Genomic DNA, 19,921 nt, shown 5'->3' on the forward strand with positions numbered 1-19,921 from the left:
GAACCTTCTCTCCTGTTGAAAATGTTGCGGTAGTGGCTAGAACACTCCAGTGATCTTGTTAAACTCACAACCACTCTTGCACATACTCACAGACATATGGATGCTGTCAGCCCAGTGCGGCTAGGCTAATTACATGCAACAAGCAAAGCTGTCATTTGTTCCAAACAGGGAACAATTCAATTGTCTGCCACAAGCATTTGTTTTCATGTTAATTGGCTCATTGTCACGAGTCTAAATCTTTACATGTTTTCGTACCTGTTTTTTCGTTCTTTCTTCGCCATGTTTTACTGCACGTCAGCAATGTAAAGAGTGGAGAAACCTTTATTGGGGATGAGTAGCTGAATGACGAGATTCTGCTGTGCTCATAGTAATAACCTTAATTGGGACTCCATACAAAACCAGGCACCAGGAAGGAACATGGAGTCATATCTTCCTGTCTGTTTCCTCACTCTTGCTGTCTCTCTTCCCTTAGGGCTAAAACCAGACAAAAAAGGCCAGGGCATAACAAGTCTCAATGGACCCTGTTTGCACCAAATATACATCGGACAGTGTGACCAAATTGGGTTTGTGTGACTTGACCAGAAATGATCTGCAAACAGTGTTAAGATCGTCCTGATGCAGGAATGCTGATGGAAAACCCCAAACAAGCTTCTTGCTGTCTTTCTCTCGGTTTCTTGCTCCAACATCCTGCAACTCCGCTCCAAGCTTCTTGTTTTGATTCCCATTCCATTTTCCGTTGGCTCTGGACAGAGAAAATCAAATTCCCGCTCCCACTGGACTCATGCAGTTGCACTGATATGGAAAATTATTTCAGAGGCAGCCTGAACCATAAATGTTATTTTTGTTTTCTTTTTTTTCTTCCTCTTCCTCGCTTCTCCCTCCATCACTCCATTTTTCCCCCTTCCTCTCTCCACGTCTTTCGCTCTCTGTGGGGAGGATTTACCCGAGGCCTTGAGAGAGAGGGCTCCGTGTGGGAGATTTGGCCTGTCTGTCCGTTCCACGCGTAGCAAACGCTGAGAAACCCATTTAGCATGTACAATAGCACTAACACACACCTGAATGACACATGCTGTATGCTTTCAATAAGGCCCAGTCTACCACCGTTCCACATTCAGTGTGCTCATAATGCACCGTTAGACTCACGTTGCTTCTCTTTGACAGATTATGTTTTATATCATCCTGAGTGAATAAGCAGCACTGGAGAATTTTACCCATTGTAAAGGGGCGCACATACCGTGGTTTTGAGCCGCCCCACTGAGAAAGGCCAGGCCCTGGTAAAGAAAACAGCACTATTTCATGGGCGGAAATTCACAGAGTGTCCAGTGTGAGTGGAAAACACGGGCAGTGAGAAACCTATTCCTGTAATAGATGAGTAGCCCCTTGGTCCTGCTAATAAAAGTTCATATGTGGGTGTTGGCTGTGTGGCGTTGACTTTCTCGAATTTTCTGTGTTTGTCCATCTTGTCTTCCTGTACAAACATACAGTGTGTGCCCTAGAGAAACCAGGCATGTGCATATTGTAGTTATAGACTTTTTCTCTCCTATTACAAGTTGCGAGTGAGAATTTAGTGCGTGTTTTGCACTTTTATATTTTTGCTACTGTATTCTCTCAGAAGGATGTGTGTTCATGTGTCTGTTAATGTATAGCTGTGTGTATCCCTGGAGTAATACAGACAGTTGTACCACAAACAGACACACACAGGGGCAGCAGCTGCACAGATTCACACAGAAAGAGGACAGCCTGGTCTTGCTGTCTTTTACACTCCCTCTCCCTGTCTTACACACACATCTGGCACACAAGACCAAATTCTCCCAAAAGAACAGCATGTTTCAAGACCAAGGACATGGGCTGTCTACACAAAGAGGAAGATTGACAAAGAGACAGAAATAAAAGATGAGCACAAATGGCAAAGGGCACATAGATAAACATATTGGATATACTGGCATGCTGGCAAAATAGAGTTAAGGATATGTGTTCATTCTCGGCTTCGCTGATTGCTCTTTCTGTTCCTCATTTTCCAGTTTTACTTATACAAGTTCCTTAACGTCACTTTAGCCACTGAAAAGCCAGCAATTGCTGCAACATGTCTTAATCAAATCTATCCCATTTGCTTCAAATCTTTTGTCACCATTTTAAAATGAATTCTAAAGTGCGGGTTTTTTTTTGGGCTTGAAAAAAAAAAACCCCACACAAAACAGGTGGCCTAAACAAAATCACAGGAAACTAAAAACTAAAATATGACAATTTATAGAATGAGTTAGAGAATGGATACACAACATTTCAAAGCTGTGATCCATGAGACATATCCCATAAGGGTCTTTAAGCAGATGTGTTTCCCAGGCCTCCCCAGCTTGACCCTGAGCCATGTCATCACCCCAGTGGCCAGTCTGCAGCCCAAAGGTACCAAAAAACCCACGCTGCAATCTTAGCTGACTAAGAACATCCTCCTACTCCTGACTCAGATGTGCTCTGAGTAGATGTGGTTTGATCCATAGCAAGGTCAGCATAAGGTAAAAAGGTTTAAAGATACCTAATGCCAGAATCAGGCTCTATTATTCTAGTATAATATGGTGCCCCTTGTTTAGGTGACATGGTGGGTTAGCTCTTAAATCTATGTCCATAAATCATCAAGTGTCACTTCAAATTTCTATTTGTGACAAATTTTTGGTACAGCAGTGGCAGAAAAGTCTTAAAACACAAATCTTTAAAGCACATTTAAAACAGTTTTATTTAAACAAACATGCATCTGTCTTGTGGTTTATCAAGGCAACACAACACTCCCAAGCATTTAGGCAATCATTCTCCTGTGTGTGTGTGTGTGTGTGTGAGAGAGAGAGAGACTAAACAGATCAGAGCTCAGAGCTAGCCTTGGTCCAGCTCAGGCCTGTTTCAGCTCAGTGCTTAAACCTTGGGTGGAATCTCCCCAAGAGAGAAAACACCCAGATTGAATGCAGAGCTCTGGAGATAAGACGTGTCCTAGCCAGGTCTTTCTGCCCTGTACTACTTCTGGAATTTACTCAGGGGGAGGTAAGGAAGAAGGCCTTGGTTGGGGGTATGAAAAGAGGTGAAGGAATGGTAATAAGGTTAATCTAGAGGCAGGATGATTTGGTATGAATGTGGAATAATGATGCAGGTTAATCCTTGATTCTACCAATAAAAATCAGTCTGTAACTCAATCTTCTTCTCATCATCTTTTGTCTTTTGGGGATTTATTTATTTTTTTGCTCCCCCATCACGTCAAAGTGGACCTTTGTCGATATGACTGACTGGATTCACTACACCAGGTGGACAGGGGAAGGGGGTGACTGCTGGTAAAGCATTAACTGAGGCATATCTGACAAAGTCTGCTCTAACCTTGAGTTATGTCTCCTATCTCACAACTGCACTCATCCATGGCATGCAGTTCCGATATCTGCTGCACATCTGGTGAAATAGTACCGACTAGCCTTCACAGCTGCGGCAGGGAGGGGAAAGAAAATTAAGGTGCACTTCCTGCAATCTGTACTGGCCAGGCAAAGGTCATCTTCACAGGGGAGCGAACACAGACACTCACGTCACCTGATCTCATGACGTCAACGACTGGGGGACGTAAACCAAGCTGCACTCAACAGCCTGGCTCTAAAGTTAGTGCTTGATGAGGTCAGATTTCAAGCGAGAGAGTAGTGATGAGATGGGACAGAACCATTAATGAGGGGGAGGGGGAGGGGGGGGAGCAAATGTAAAGCAAATAGTGTAAAATTCCCATGACTGTACAGGTTCTTTCTCGAATATAGAGGGGGAACACACGCACACACACATACAGACCTCCAATTCAATCCGTAAGAGTGTAGATATGAAGGGCTGTGGTACTGTGCACTCTCATTCCTGTGCTGATCTGGAATCAATATCTGCCTGTGTTCTATCGTCACATACACCAATTTATAGTGACACTACAAATGCTCTTCTTTTCTTACACTACTTCTCTCTTTCAAACACACACACACATACACATTCTACCCACCCCACACACCGTGTACTGAATTATCACAGCTATTCGCTTTTGCAAGATAAATAAATCCGCTCCAATAAAACCAACTAACTGGAATAAAGAGGAGCTGGTGCTATATTTCAGCAAAAACAAAAGGGAGAAAATCAATTTTACATCTTATAAAATGCCTTTGTAGGCAGCGATAAAATTTGGTTTGTTGTACATTTAGCAGATTTTCCTTATGTCCTTGAGTCACGTGTGTGCATCTGTGTGTGAGGATGTGAGGCTGACAGCGCAGCTCATGGCCTTCATCACCTTTCTCTAGCTCTGCCTTTCAACAGCCTCCTCCAAATACACAAGCTGCAAACACCCGGAGACCTGGCATCATGCTGCACCACAAACCACAGAGCACAGGGAAAGTGTGTGTGTGTCTATGTGTGTGTGTGAGTGAGTGAGTGAGTGCGCGCGGATGTGTGCTTGCTTGCGTTTGTGCGACTGTGTGTGTGTGTGTGTGTGTGTCGTGTCAGAGAATCAGAGAGCAGTCATTCTTCGAGATGTTTTGACATTAAGTAACAACACAAGTGACAAGGGCACTTAAACAAGGAGGGAATCCTCGTTTTCTTTGTTCTGTATTCTCTCAGTTTTCATTCATCGTCTGTATATGCGTCATTTCTGGCTGACCAATTCCATAAATAATATGCAGTGTTAACATTTTATTAGACTAGCCCCTGAAAAAGACACTAGACTAGAGACTAGATTTAAAACATGTCGACTTAAATTCTTTAACTTCTGTTAGAGGAACATCATAGTGCAAGGCTTTGACACAGACAGCATGCTCCAGTACAGAGACTAATCCATTGTCTTAATTTCCTTTTGCAAATGTCTAAGCAAACTGTGCTTTAAATAAGTATGAGGTGTCAAACTGGGATTTTTGATTATGCAGAATAACAGAAGACAGCTATAAGATTTAAAAACTACCTTCATTTCTCTATATAATCCCCTGCTACCCTAATGCACTTAACCCAGCATTTGGATATCATAGAAAGTTTAGTCAGTACGCTAGAGCTATGATCAGACTTCCGGCTTCACGTATGGAACGCTAGCCTCCCAGAAAAACCTCTACTCTCCCTTTCCTTTAATGGAAAAACAAAAGGTGTTCTGTGTTTGCTGGACAATTTACAAGCAGCCCATTGCACCACTTGCACATTACAGGAACTCAACTATATTTAAATAAATCAATGCAAGTTAAAAATTAGCAAAGATACTCTTTAATGTCATAGAGGATCCCACTATCTTGCCTGTATGCGGCGATTAGACGCTGCTTCATGGGGTGTCTAGGAGGCCAGCGTTTCAGACATGAAGTAGGCAGTCTGATCATGGCTCCTGTGTGCTGAGAAAAAACTTTCTACTCAGCTTTTTTTTTTTTTTTTATTAGATCCAGATATTAGTGAAATGCTTGGATAAGTGGATTAGGATCGCTAACAGTCAAAAGTCCCAGTTTTACATGAACATGCCTTCTACAAGTGCTGATCTTATTTTCTTTTTAATATTCTTGCCACATATGGGTGGCACAAGAAACAGTACAAACCACTGGTTAGTCAAACACAGTCACCACAGCATTGTCATATGTCACCACTCAAACCAGAGAACTGTTATTTATAGAGGAAAACACAAGCAAGCTAAAAATGCTTCTCTAACTTACAATACAGCACAAGTTTCAGCTGCCTGCCAAAAAAAACACTCATTACAATATTACAATTCTATTATTGAAATGTCATTTTTTTCGATTTTCTTTTTATAAATTGACCGATATTAGATTACATTGAACTGTTATTTTGCTCAATTTTAATTTTCCTGTTAGCAGTAAGCCATCTTTAGGATGGGCTAAAAGCCAACTGGCTTTGGAAATATCATCTAATTCCATTGTCTTTCCTGAAACAAAGCTGAAGGCCCCCACAATATGCAGTAATCTCTCTTGAACAGTTGAGATGTGTCTGCTACTTACTGTATGCTCTGTAAAGTCTTCATAACAGCTCTAACCTGAGATGCTGTTAATTAGTGATTTTTGAGGCTGGTAACTATAAATGAACGTATTCATTTAGCAGAGGGAGGTTTTGGTCTTGCTTTTCTGGGGTGGTCTTCTTGATTCATCACGGTTCTGATGGGTTTCGTAAATGCACTTGACAATACTGGTCTCGCAAGAACAGAAAAGACTTTTGTGTCTTAAAATGAAAAAAAAAAAATATCTGACTGTTGTTATTGTTACTTAATTACCTAATGCCATATGTGTTATTTCATAGTAAAACTTAAAAAATTGTCTAATCTTTTGACTGGTACTGTACATATTGCACTACACACCTAATAGAATGCAATTTGAGACACATTTGTCATCTGACAAAATTTGTCCTGAAACAGTTCTGTTTTCTGTCAGATTTAAGCAAGCACTATCATCTTCGATTGAGTAATGACAGGCCAACATTTTTGATTAATCTGTTACTTTCGACACATAAACTTGGCGTCTCAGGGGAATTCGTTTTATTTGATTGGATGTGTGGATGAAAAAAAAATGCATGAGTAAGCTCTGGCTTACTGGATGTGTTTGAAGTAAGGTGTATATCTATGTGTGAGAGAGAGAGATGGAAGACTGTGGTGCTGAAGAGGATGAGGATGAGGAAGAGGAGGACTATCATACCTGCACAGATCTCGTGTGTTTTGCACTGAGATGATTCTGGCCCAAGGCCCTGCACACTGGTGCTCCTGTGATCACTGATAGTACATCTGCCTGTTTGAGCTTTGTGGTTGACTAAGCATGGCCACCCTTAATGCCAACATACACACACACACACACACACACACACACACACACATGCATACACATACACAACACAGTTAATGATGGAACAAGCTATAAAAGCAGCCACGCTATTTGAGAGAAAGGTCTGATTTTCCTCATTAGTGTGCTTCACAGTAACTGTCTCTGTCTCCTTCTCTCACACACATTTGCACACATGCTCACACACATATACACACAGACAGAGGCTTCCTGTGTGTTCAGTGTTTACTCAGTGCTGACCGTGAGCTGCACTCTATTAGTTTTCTCTGATAAGAGTGCAGTTATGTCAACAGCAGACACTGTGCGGCTGCCAGTGAGCATGTTTGCCAGTATTTGCTCTACAATCTGTTTACAATAAACACTTTGACCACATGTCTGAACCCTTTCACATACTCCTGCCATCTGACCGCCTACTGAAGGGACACACAGCGTGTCGCCCCCTACTGATGTCAATGCATTCTGACACAGAAAATGAGAAGAAAATGAGAGGAAAACATTTTCCCAGGTACTAATTTGACAGCTTTTGGAAGATTTGATTAAAGACAAATAGAAATTAGTATTCACTTGTAATTTCGTCAGGGAATTAAAAGGGAATTAAAGAGTGTCTATTTTAAGCCGCACATAATCCAAGAAGAACAGTCACTAGCAGACGGAAGAACAAAGTCTTTGATATTTACAGTATGTTAGTTTAGTTAGCAAGAAAGACTTGTACAGTTGATTTTTTTTTTTTTAATATTCCATCTTATGTTATGGTATGAAAATGGTTTGACCAAGTATGTTTTTCATACACAGCAGGACAAACATATTTCTGAGTTTACTAATATAAGATTCAATCATGTTTTTTTTTTTTTTACTCTTAACTCTTTTCGCACAAGCCAAACATAAAAACTGACCGTTCAATACAGCAAGCAAAATAAGAGAGAAATATGAGAGAAAAGTCCAGTCTAACAAGAAGTACAGTAACTAACGTGGACATGAGAATACAGAAATACAAGCTTCTAAAGCGAGTTTTTTTTTTTCTCTGCCAATATTTTGACGGCTTCTTGTAGTTCTCATTGCCTTTTCCCAATCCTGTTTTATATTTTTCACTCACAGACTGTGTCCTAGAGAGAATGAACAGGGGGGTGGGCAGGGGGGGTCGGTGGGAAGCTAGCATGGAAGAACTACGGAGAGGGTTAAAATGAGGAGAAGAGAAAAAGAGAAATGAAAAACAGAGTGAAAGAAAAAGAGAGGTAGAATAAGAGACCAAGAGCCAGAGAACAGGCAGGAGGGAGTACATTCCCCAGGAGAGTCGCACACACTGAATTACATTAAAGAAAAACAGCAGTGAGGAAGAACACAAAGAAGGGGAAAATAGACTAAATCTAAAAGGAGCGAGACAGATAAAAAGTCTCAAATTAGAAATTTCCTCCTCGGTAGCATAAATCAGCAGACATGGGCAATTTACTATGAAAAATGGGGGTTCCTTAAAAGCTAGACTTTGTTTCAGGTTCAGAAACACACACACATACGCGTGTGCATATGCACGCACACACACACACACACACACACACACGAGGTGGGACATCCCGGTGGGCTGCCGCTGGCCGGGCACAGGGATGGAGGCTCATAAAATCAATCACGTCTGCAAGCTGTGTGGAGCTTCAAAGCAGACAGCTGTCATACTGGGGGCCTCCATAAACAAGTCTCATGCTCCTGTGCTCAAATAAAACACATGCACACACACATACACGCTCATGCAAAGACAAACATGTCATAGTCACACAGCACAGCTGGCCTGAGAGAGAAAAATGCCATAGTCATTGCAGAAAGAGCAACGACATCACTGACTCCTCAGGAGATTCATGATTCAGAGATCTGATTCTCCGCAGAGACTCATTCACTAACAATCAATTCATCTCTCTTCATGGTCTTAGCTCATGCAGACAGCTCTACCTAGCCATGACTGCTGAGCCTTCACAGAGGAGACAATATACAGGGTAAATCTGGTTTACAGCTCTTCAATTGGATAACCTCATTCCGCAGACACACACACACACACACATACACACGCAAAGAAAATATAATAAATAAATATTTATTGAGCAATAAGTGAGAGGCTGGGGCGTCTACCTCCATGATTCCATCACGGACAAGAAGGAGGGGTGCACAGGCCATCAATCAGGGGGCTCTCGCACCAGATTGGAGGTTCAAATAGACTTTGCACTAAGTGCACACCCGTTCTCTCTTAGTCAAACAGAACTCATGCAGTTCTTCATTCATTAATCTTCCTGTCTGTCAGAGACAGGTTAGAGAGACAGCTGAGCCAGGACAGCTTTTGGAGCTCAGTGCCCCCCAGGGGAGCAGACAGAAAAGGAGAGAAAGAGAGAGAGAGAGAGAGAGAGAGAGAGAGAGAGACATAAGTGACGCAGGATGCAAACAGCAATGTGGGCTAAAATGTACAGAGACCTTATACAGGATAAAAAGGATCATACACCTATAACAATTAACATGCACTGAACCCAATAGTCAAGTTCCTATGTTCATTTTCCATAATGCTCTCTGTCTAAATAGGAACAGATGGAACATCCCTTCTCACAAAACACTTGTTTTAACTGTAAACACTCACAAAGTCTCAAAGTGTGATTAGTCTTTTATTTGGCATTTGGTTTATCGTGAAGATACAAAGCTTAAGAAGCTTGAGAAGATACAAATTTGTTATGTCTGGTGCTCTTGCTCACTAAATTCAGCACAGGTATTTACAGATCACCTAGTAATGGAAATGAAAACAAAATGTGGAATATAGAAAAGAATTGGCTCAGTCATCGACATATAATTATGTTCAGTCTGAAGCAGTTAATGTGTCAGTAACTTGTGTGTTTGCATAAAGTCAAGTTGCCATAGGCTAAATGTCATGATGGGTTTAGTTAAGGAATCTCAAAGGACTTGTGGTACCGGATCATGAAAAGGAGATAAAGTTAATCATGTATCTGGTGACTCGGCATTAACCATACTCTGTGTATGTGTGTCTGGAGATGTAGAATATGTGCACTCAGAATGAAGTCTGGCAGTTGTTCTTTAGATCAACATGGATTTGTTAAAATCCTTTTAAATGTGGTTTATATTTTGGAAAATTCAAGATATTGATCACAGATGTCGGAATTGATATTTCTGTCCACTGCCAGACAAGTTATTACTAGTAGTAACAAAGACAGGACACTGCTCACCGGCTCACAAGTCAAAGGTTTTTATACTTCCAGTGATGGCAAAGCAGCAGAGAGGAGCCAATCAGAGGCAGCTGCAGGGGGCCATGCACAGGTTTGATTAGATTCTGCAAAATGGAAGTTAACGCACCAAGGTAATCACAAACACCACATCTACCATCAGCACAAAACACATGCACACATAGGCAAACACACATACAATCAACATGTCAATCATTTGTCATCAGAAGCCACAGAGTTATTTGAACAATTTATGAAATTACTTTTAGGCCAATTTTCTCATAGTGGTGCTCTCAGTTTGGGAAATAAAATCTTTTTAAATCTTAAAAAGTGTTTGTTTTTTATACTACACATAAAAAACGGGGGGAAAATGGCATTTGAGGTATTGGTTGATCAGTTAAGGGTAAAAGGCATTTGAGGTATTGGTTCAACCTCACAAAATTTCAAACATATATGGTCCACAAGGAGCCCTCCAGAGGGGTTGATTTAGAGGAAATCAAGTCGGCACAACCAGCTCCAGGCTCAAATGGGCCAACTTACAGGGGGGCTTTCCCAAAAAGCTTTGAGAGAGCGGTTAGAGGGGAGATGCAATCATTGTGTTGGCTACCCATTGTGGATGAGCATCAACAGTGACATTACAGTGGCACTCAAACCAGAGGGCGACAGGGCATCCTCCTGAACACAGCTCAAGCCAGTGGCCGGTGAGCTAGCCTCTCCAGTACAACACAAACAAAAAGTCTAAACCAGACAACAAAGAGGAGGCCTCCTATATGCAACCTGCCTCAATCTCCTTCTCTGTCAATGACATCTTTTGCTCTCCCAATGAGGACTCCATTTCAGTTTCTAGCATTGCACTTAATGTTATGTCATCCATCTGACCCACACAGCTAGTAGTCAATAGTTTTTAAACTAAACTTACTTACTTTAATTAATCAAAATCACTTCTAGGAACATGACCATCGTCATCCAAAACAGTAATCATTTACAGAAAAAAAACATGAACATTCACCCACCAGTGTGGTCTAGGCTTACAGAAGAAAAAAAACCCCCTCCCAACAGCGTTTGACTAGTACTCAGTTAGTAACCCAGTGTAAGGATCTATTTAATGATGAACAATTGAAAACACTTTTTGGATAAGAGCATCCACCAAATGCCTACATGTAAATGTTTCTATTCAAGGCCATATGGAAGTAAAAATATATGAATATTAAGCAACAAAGGATGCACCCAGACCAAGACTGCTACACTTAAGGAAATTCCACTACAGCCCTATGCAGGTGTACAACTGGTAGACATGACAGGACTTTATTTACCAGTCTTAATAATTTCTTAGTTTTTAAGGAGAAAAATAGACATTAACTAGAAAATTGATTTTACAAAATAGATTTGTAAAAATAATTTGAAATTATTCAATTGGAAAAACAGGTTGAGGCCTCAAGGTCACATGACCAAGTTTTGAGGGAAAACAGAGCTGAAGTGATGGCAAAAAAAAGAAAAGAAAAAGAAATCACACGGCACCAGACAGCAATGAAATAAAAATGTATGATAAAAGAATACAAGATAGAGCGTTCTTCTCTGACAAACCTTATTAATCATTTACAGAAACATATCGAAACGTGAAAGAAGAATAGCGCACTGTCATGTATATGTCATGTAGCGACATAAAAAAGCAACACGCACGTCATTCTCAGAGCTGTTAACAGCGTCACTTGAAACAAGCCACAAAACTAATTACCGATTGGTGAGAGAGATTTTGAGCAAGCGAACAGGGACATTCTGAGCACAAGAAAAAAAATTGTTGTAAGCATACAAATTGGTTTTCCGCTTGTTTAAACTCTCAACTTGGCACAGGGTGAAAATGTGCCACAAAACCAGCCAGCCAATCAGAGACTGAAGGCAGGTAAATTCTGATTGGCTGTTAACTTTCCAATCTAAAACAGGTAATAAGAGAAAACATTCATCATGTTTCTGTAGTACTGTACATTTGTCACATTGTGCCAAAGATGAATGAGCATGAGAAAGGCTAGAAAAGAGTATGGAGACATAGTGAAAAGAAACGTTCATTAACAGTGAACCTGCTTATTTTAACAATTATTTAAATCAAAGTACAAGATTCTGTTTTTTTCACCTGTGCAAGTCGCCCCCATTTTTCTTTTTTTTTGGGGGCAAAAGAGGAGCAGGTCTACACCTGCCATCATCTCCTGCACATCACATGCCCTGATCACATTCACCTGCCTAACATTATGACTTGTTAAGCCCTATTATTTAAGTCATATTTTGCAGCTGCTTAGGTTTGTGTCTGTTGTTGTACTCATGTGTTAGTGCTTAGGTTGTCTTTATAGTTCATGTTCCTGGTTAATGATCCTGGTTTAAATGTCTTTATTCTGGTTGATACACTTTTGTATACAAGTTTTGTTCCGCTTCACGATGAATGAAGAAAATTTGCACTTGCAACCACTTTGTCTTCTGAACCTGCCCTGCAGCAGCGATAACAGCGTTGTATACTAGCCTTTTTCTATTGATGCTAGTGTTTTTTTTTTTTATTATTGTTTTCCACCGTTTTAGCTCCTCAATTAGTTAACAGACATTGAGTACATATAGGTAAGTCGCACTGTGTACACACACACACACAGCCAGCCTGGCACATTCCTGCTGCTTGTTCACGGCAGCCAGTCTGAGCATGTAGTGTGTGAGTCAGCTTTAAACAGTTTTAATAAGGCTGTAGAAGAGCATTAATGATCAGCATGTCACATCGCGCTGCGCTGCTTTACCACAAAACTCAGAACAGATTGGTGTAAGAGGGGACACACACGCAGTGCAGGGAAGGTTGGAAGATAGCAAGCACTCCCTGAGGGCATGGGAAATCCAGGTAGCCCTACTGTCTAAAAGAGCGGTGTTTAGTTTGTGTGTGTGAGTGAGTGTGATAAAGCGGCGACTGAGCTGGGGGAGGGAGGGTGCAGGGGTCAGGCACCTCATTAAGCCAAGAGAAGGGGGAGGAGGAGAGGGCAATTAACCACAATGAACAAGGGGGAAGCAAATACACTCCTACACACACACTCACACACACTCACACACACACAAAACCTAAAGAAAACAGGGAGAAAAGGGATGGGACCTAATCATTAATGAGTAATCACAGAGACTAATGACTTTGTCGCTGCCCAAATTTTAACCCCTGCGCCCCCTACACATACAATGTTTGTTTTACTATCTCTGTAAAAACCAACCATTTGCATACTAGTTCATGTAGATAATTAATATTATGCCTATACCAAAGCCAAACATCAGTGGAAAAAAGGACAACTTTGTATCTTTCATTTTGAAGAATAATAATTTAAAAATTATTTTACAAATACACCCATTTTCCTGAATTTCTGGACCGATGTTTGAAAACTAGGTCAAGATTGTCACATATTCCTTTTTTTTTAGAGGAGACAGAGAGATCAAGAGAGAGAGAGGGAGATTTACAAAAAAAAAGCATGTAAAGGCCTGCAAATGATTCAGTTACACTTCTTCTACTTCGTTCCCTTATCAGTGTTTCTTTATGTGTATGTGTGTTTGTGTATCTGATGTAAAAATAAAGGATAGCAAGCCATCAGAAAGCCTTTTATTATTCTTTCTTTCTTCTATTTTTGCCATGGATCATTCTTATTGATTTACGCAGTTTACTACCTCATGTCTCTTATGAACATGATCGAATTAAACCTCTCTCTATCTTTCCAAGAAAGTCTTGAAAGATAATTTAACTACAACCTGTTGATATAGATAGAGTGATGTTGCAGTGCATAAAAGAAGGAAGTTGAAGGAAAAGAGCAGGAAGTGGTGGATAAGGGAAAGAAGGGAAAACAGAAATTTTTAGAAACAGGGGAGTGTAGGAGTAGCCGAGAGCTTAGAGTAACTTCCTGTCCTCTGATTGCCCTCACTTAGCTACCAGCCTGCACTTTACCAGACATGGGTGGGACACGGAGCGTGGTGAGGGCTTGAGAATGCACTCACTCACAAACTCACACACACATACACACACGCACACGCATGCACGCTCATACACACCCGTTCACACACACCCACTCCTAGCTATAGCCACACAGCCGGCTTCCTGTGGCGGGAAAATAAGCATGGTACAGATGCAATGGGGTCTGGATTGACTTAATGTCTTGCCCAAGCTTCTAAATTTGGCTTGTGTAAGAGAGCGTAAAGCCTGAAGAAAACCCCAAACCAGAGTCTGACAAAATAGAAGCATAGAAAAGACTTCTCAAATTCATAGAGTAGACCGAGAGGAGAGACAGAACGAGAGACTTGTCAGGGGTTTGGAGTAGATGCGTGATCCAAAAACCACATCTGCTCGCCTCCATCTGTCCCTCCCTCTTCCATTCTCTTCTCTCTCTCTCTACACACTCACACGCATAAAGTATAAAATAAGAAACATATAAAGTATAACAATTTTAGACTGGGGGGGACAATTATTATTGCTCTTTTGGGGAATGGACGGATGTCTCTGAGTTTTGGTGGGAAAACTTTATAAATGACACAGAAATATATAGCATGGGTTAGGGTTTATGGATGTGAGTGTATAGTTGTAAAATGTGACACATTTATATATAGCGCTTATTAAGCATTCTGCCTAACTGACTGTTCAAGAAATTCTTCACTATCCCAGGTTAGTTTACTGCTTACTGCTAGCATGTATTCTTAAACAATGGATATCACCCAGAAGTACAGAAGCCAGAACTAGCCAGCAGGAAAGGCATTTTTGAAGTGTGCATTGATCCCGCAAATTGCCACTTGTGGCTATTTTTCCTATTATGTGAAAATAAACCGCAATGTATCATCCTCTCGTGGACACCAGTGTAAACAAGCATTTGTTCTGGGCCAAATGAAATGCAGTGTTAGCATGTGCATGCTCTCACACCCTCACCATTTTAAAAGCAGACAGCGAAATATTATGTCTATGACTTTCAATTATACAGCTTTGTTTCACAAGTCAACCACATTCACCACATTCAGCCATATTAATGGACTAAAAACAGGCTGTGCTACATACTGTATGGAGTCAGCTAATGCTAATAAAAAAAACACCTGCAGCCCACTATAATACCTCAATAATGGACAGCCAATAAGGCAACAAATTTAAGGAGGTGAGGTTCACGTTCAGTTGCCATAGCTGTTTAATAACAAAAAAAAAATGTAGCTTTCTGTGAGCAAGGTAATAAATAGTAACACACTTTACCTTCTAAGATTAATACAAAAGTCTACTCCTCTCACATGCTACGTCAGCAGTGTTGCTATAATGACCACAAAAAAAAAGAACAATCAGCAAAACTACACAAAGGGCACTATGAACTGTAATATGAGTGACCTTACATGATTTAGGCAAAGCACAAAACCCATAATGAAGATAATAAAAAATAATATATCAAAATCACAGCAAGAAGAAAGATGACATTTGCTCATGCTGTACTTTTTTTCTTTGCAGTTCCCATTCGTGCCATATCAGCTATGACCGAATACCTGCAAAGCGTCTCTTATGCCCAGAACTTACTTGATAGTCATAAGAGAGCCCTTAATCAGAATTAAATAAGTTGATGCCAAAGTTCCAAAGTGCACATGTCCTGAATAAAAATCATTAAGACTTGATTTTCATTCATTTTCCCCCTTCACTTTCCTCCCTCATTCCCCGGTTCAAGTCCTCTATCCATATGCCTTCCAAATCAATGTCCCTAATAAAGTCATCAGCCTTGTTGAAATATTGGACAAACACACGTTCAGTCAATGCATGCAAATGCCAGACATCCATTTTAAGGCCTTCTGAATATTGACGTTCCGTACCACCACACTGGTTAGAGATTTGTTCATGTGTGCATTCCGCAAATAAGACAGGAGAGGACACCACATGAGGAGATGAAAAGAGAACCCCAAGATAGATGTGCTTCATTTTCCTGCCTCATGCTGTCAAAAATAATGAAATAAACAAGAAGAAAACTTTAAGCATGATCAAAGCCAGAGGCTCAGAGGCAAGAGGTTCACGATGCCTAGTCTCGAATCAGATTTCTACGCAGTGATCCAGTTCATAATAATTGCAGGTGAAAAGGCTAAGCTGTTCTCAGATTTCTGATAAGGTGAAATTTCAGACAAAAGAGGATTATGAATGACTTGTGTTGAATGGAAACGTTTGGGTTTGTAGTTTGCCATTCCGACCCTGAGCAAACACTTCACACACCTATACTAAATGAGGCAAGTTGTGTTCCTGTCTAAGTTGGGGAGTGGTTAAATAATGAGGCCATTTCTCCTTCCCTTCAAACAAACACCTTCCCATGTGTATTGTTGAAGGCTAAGAAAGATTCATTAAAAGCAAGCAGAAGCTAGAACTGAACCCTTATAAGATAGTGTGTGTGAAAGAGGAGAAGTAGAAACTGAATCAACCACCTGCAGCCACCCCCTCCTAGCCCTCTTAAGAGCTAATGACCTCTGGCCTCACTGCACACACACACACACACACACACACACACACACACACACACGTTAAAACCAAATGTAACCATTATTTTTGATGATCTGAATGGGTCGTTTCCTACTTGTTGAAAACTTGAAATTTATGTTGCGTATGGCTAGATTTCTTTTGAAGTGCATAGAAAAGAAGGATATTAAGCAAAATGTAAAATTACACCGTAAGAGGAACTGAATCAGTGGCATGATCATGAACAGTAACTCACCATTCAAAGTTAAAATATCTACCACTGTCACAACAGTGAGAGAAAACGAGAATGAAAGAGACAGGGCAAAGTGATTCTGGACCAAATCTCAGAAAGGAGAGGAGAGAAGAGAAGAGAAGAGAAGAGAAGAGAAGAGAAGAGAAGAGAAGAGAAGAGAAGAGAAGAGAAGAGAAGAGAAGAGAAGAATGATTCCCTCTCTCCGTCACACATCGCCTGCATCTTTCATTAAAGTTTCATTAGAGTAGAGCAGAGCTCCTGGCACTGGGGCAGAGAGATGACTAAAGCTTCCATTCAAGCCTCACACTTGGGCTTTTTTCATCAGACTGGACAGGCTCCATGTCCCTGCCACTCTGTGTGTCCGTGTATGCAAGTGTTTATGGGAAGGGAAGATGATGGCGTGGTCTGTGAGGCTCTGACTGGCCCTGTGTTGTGTCCAGCACAGCTGTGTGTCAGGCTACTGACCCCTAAACAAAGCTCAGCACAGAGGAAGCCCTATCTGGCAGGCGTGATAGAGGGCAGGCCGAGCCAACGCAGCGACACTGAAGTCCTGGCAATAAAGCTAGCAGGACAAAACAACACCAGCGAGGCCTTTGATAACAACCGGTGACTGGAGCCAGTGTTGCACGACACGCACCAGCGGAGACCAACACAGCAGTCACCCTGACACACACACAGGCAGCTGAAATATGCAGCCTATAAAAACACACGACCACGTACATCACATATTGTTCATAATTAGCATAACGATTAGCTTTGACGCTGTATGTTGAGATGATATAAAGACTGCATGTGGCCTGCATGTGTGAGAGAGAGAAAAGCAATCGAGTGGAAGAGAGTGTGTTTAGTAATGAACATGCAGGGAGTGAGTGCTGATGTCATTGGCTTTATTTGGCCCTATTAAGAAGCTGGGGGCTTGGTGTCACTATTCAGCATTGCTTCTCATTAATCAGAGGGCTTCCATTCTTTCTTCCATCTCTCTTATTCTTCGTCTCCCCCCGACACACACACACACACACACACTTTTGCTCTCAACCTATCTTCTCTCTCTCTTTCTCTTTGCTGTATTTAATGTGCAGTCACTGTTTACACCCCAGACGGCGCATACAGCACTTTAATCTCGGCAGTGTGTACATGACATCAGCACTCTCGTTGGTGCATAAACCATGGCCCATGGAATAAACACACACACACACACACACACACACACACACACACACACACACACACACACACACACACACATATTTCCTCACATGCCTTATAAATATCAAATCCACTGCACACCCAGCTCAAACACACACCCAACTATAATATTTTGCTCTTAAATACTTTAGGGTTCATTTGGCATAATAAACCAAACATACAGTATAATGCAATGCTTTATATGTTAGTATGCAAAACTATCAGTTTGCCTCATTTTCCCATTCAGAAATTTTGAGTAGAGTTCCCGCCATTAGAAGCACAAGCTCAACCCCCAAGCACACACACATATACACACACACAGTAGAGCCTGGTTATGCTTAAACAAGAACAAACCGCACTTGATTGTAGTAAAATGATAAATGTATAACTTTTAAAGAGAAGCTCTAATGGATCAGTGAGCTTCTTTGCCTCTGGCTTTCTTTTAATCATTTATTTGGCCCTTTACCTGGCTATCCACTGTCTCATTGTCTCATCTTCCTCTACTTTATTCCTCTCTTTCACAGTGCTTTCTCAATGTTCTGGGTATGTTGAGCACTGAGGCCTTGTTTAATCCTGCACCAACCACTATGACTCTCGGTTCCATGGCCCAGAGATGTATTACAGCAGGGAACAAGACTTCACTCCAGTAACCTGCACACACACTGACGCACTAAACTTTAATATAGTTAGATTAAATCAGGGAACGATACCCCTAATACTTTTAAAACTTTAGATACAAGAAGTCATATGATAGTATTTTCATAACAATTAATGCACTTTCACATTTTTTCCATTTAAACAGCATTATACATAATGAATTAAATTACAATACAGTAAATTATGTGTTCATGTTAAAGATACAGCTGCATGTGCGGTAGCTAAAAGGATTGAAAGCATGAAGACCACTCCGCCGGTATTACCTCCTCCCATGTCTTCCACAATTCTAAAGTTAAAAAAATCACACCAAATGGAGTAGAAGACAGGCTACAACAGTTAATGAACCTGTCGTTCTGTAGAAAGAACTAAATGAGATGATTAACCAGCAAGAGATATTTCTCTTCTGAAAAGATAAATAGGCTTTGTACAATGTGTGTGAAGTTCCTCTGTTGTGCTACGATTACTGAAGTGCTATGAACAACTTCTTTTCAGTATTCAGTGTACAATTTCTTGTGTATCTCATAATAAGGTGGGGAAATTAAGAAAAAAGGGTCTTACAATGGTCTAGTTGTACTATTACTCGTATTTCAAAGAAAAAAAAACATAATGCCAAAATATTGCAGTCATTTTCTTAGGGTTTACTGTGATTTTAAACAATTATAATCATAACAATTGTACATGTTTGGGGTCCTGTGAGAGGGAAAATGGCCTGATCCAAAACATGAAATACTCTCAATACATTTGAAACATTGACTGTCTTTCTGAAATACAGTATGTGATACTTTCTAATATATATTCTGACAGACACTCCACATACCCCCCCCCCCCCCCCCCCCCCCCCCCACACACACACACACAAATGGTGTATGTCTGGAGTTCTGCATTCCTGTTCACTCTACCTCACAGTCATTATGTTGCCATGCTGATGCTCACTGAACTAGTTTGTAGCTTAATCGTGTTGACTGCAATCATTACTGAGAACCACGTAAGTGCACCTGGGCCACATCAATGGTGCCTGCTTCAAAGCACTGATTTAAAAGCCACTGTATGGGTCATGGGTGAGTGGGCAAAATAGTCGCCCTACCCGAAAAAACACCAAAACAATACAAAACCGGAGAAACAAAATAACTTTCATTAATATTAATCTAATATCTGTGAGATATACAAGGAATAAAAACGATGGCAAATTTCCCTGCGCTGTGGGAAGAAAAAGATTTCTCATTTGTAATAGAAGCTTAATGGCAATTAATTGTTAATTAATTAATTGAAAGGAAGGAATAAAAATATATTGCATGCTTTTAATAGATGAACTTAAGGTTGGTCCTGTATTAATCATGGTCATCGATGTGACAGGATCATTTCTTCTACC

The 19,921-nt window shown here is 40.8% G+C and overlaps 1 protein-coding gene across 4 annotated transcripts in view; it reads right to left on the bottom strand.

Moving 5' to 3' along the window:
* Positions 1-19,921, bottom strand: part of bahcc1b (BAH domain and coiled-coil containing 1b) — an 86,817-nt gene that overhangs the window by 49,041 nt on the left and 17,855 nt on the right. The window lies entirely within an intron of this gene.

Source organism: Clarias gariepinus, chromosome 14, assembly GCF_024256425.1.
Source record: "Clarias gariepinus isolate MV-2021 ecotype Netherlands chromosome 14, CGAR_prim_01v2, whole genome shotgun sequence".
Taxonomy (NCBI): domain Eukaryota; kingdom Metazoa; phylum Chordata; class Actinopteri; order Siluriformes; family Clariidae; genus Clarias; species Clarias gariepinus.